The sequence below is a fragment of the Podarcis bocagei genome (assembly GCF_964188305.1).
Source record: "Podarcis bocagei genome assembly, chromosome: 14".
NCBI lineage: Eukaryota > Metazoa > Chordata > Lepidosauria > Squamata > Lacertidae > Podarcis > Podarcis bocagei.
The window spans coordinates 9,936,198-9,937,964 of NC_138139.1; positions in this window are offsets into that span (position 1 = coordinate 9,936,198).

Sequence of the window (1,767 nt, forward strand, 5' to 3'; positions counted from 1 at the left end):
GCATCAATTCTTCGGCGATCAGCCTTCTTTATATCTGAAGGTGTATCTGAAGAAGTGTGCATGCACACGAAAGCTCATACCAAGAACTAACTTATTTGGTCTTTAAGGTGCTACTGGAAGGAATTTTTTTTATTTTGACTATGGCAGACCAACACGGCTACCTATCTATAACTGGAGCCTTCTTTATAGTCCAGCTCTCACTTCCATACATCACTACTGGGAAAACCATAGCTTTAACTATACCAGGGGTAGGCAACCTAAGGCCTGTGGACCTTCTCAATCTGGTGCACGGACGGTCCAGGAATCAGCGTGTTTTTACATGAGTAGAATGTGTACTTTTATTTAAAATGCATCTCTGGGTTATTTGTGGGGCATAGGAATTCGTTCCTTTGCCAAAAAAAAATATCGTCCGGCCCCCCACAAGGTCTGAGGAACGGTGGACTGGCCCCCTGCTGAAAAATGTTGCTTACCCCTGAACTATACAGACCTTTGCCACCAAGGTGACATGATAGAAGTCTATAAAATTACTGTGTTCATGGCGTGGATAAAATAGATGTAGATGAACTCATGAACATCCAATGAAACTGAATGTTGGAAGATTCAGGAAAGAGAAAAGAAATTTCTTATTCACATAGCACATTGTTAAACTGTGGAACTCACTCCCACAAGATGGTTAGAGGCAGTATTGCTTCTGAGTACCAGTAAGAACAGGATGCTGGACTAGATGAGCCCATTGGCCTGATCCACCAGCCTCTTCTTGTCCTCTTACCTAAGGTGGATGCAATGCAGCCGAAAACAGGGAATACAGATGTTGCCAAAATGGAAGGTGGCAAGATTTATATACCACAATAAAAATTCAAAAGCTGTTTACATACAATAGCACGAGATATTTGTTAAAATAGCAATGAAACCAGACATTCAAAACTGTAAAAATAAAATTACCAAATACAGATAAAACCAACAGCTTTAAAATATACATACTAAACTATGTCATAGTGGATAGTTCAGTGAAGGTGCTGAGCCAGTGCCCAGCAAGTGTGGAAAAATGAGAATTCCATAGGGATCATAAGGAACTGAAAAGACAGCTGCCAATATAATGCCATTAGGCGAATCTATGTTGTGACTGCGTTTTAAATACAGAGTGCAATTCTGTGTGCAGCACCACAAAAGCCTGAGAGAGTTTCCAAGCAGGGCAGCCAAAATGTGCCAAGAAGCTGGGGCTACTTCCCCGAGGACAGCTTACTATATTAATAATAAATAAATAAATATTTATACCCCACCCATCTAGCTGGGTTTCCCCAACCACTCTGGGCAGCTCCCAACAGAATAGTAAAAACACGATAAAACATCAAACATTAAAAGCTTCCCTAAACTAGACCGCCTTCCGATGTCTTCTAAAAGTCAGATAGTTGCTTATTTCCAGGACATTTGATGGCGTTTGACATTTGGCGTTTAGCTCTCTTCTTTTCGCACAGGATACCCTACATCCAATGGTAGAGTTGCAAGGGACACCCTGAGGATCATTCTAGTCCAACCCCCTGCAATGCAAGAAATCTGGGGCTCCAACCTACAACCTAGATCTTATCAGCTCCAACCAGCCGAGCGAAGCGTTGATTTGGCTCTCCTTTTATTCCGTACAGGGGCTTTTCGCTTTTGCATTTTTATGTTGCGGACGCCAAGGTACAAATGCAATAAACGACAAGAGTGGGAAGATTTCGCCCGGAGCCTCAAGATACATAAGCGATGGTGCCAACCGAGAGGCGAGCC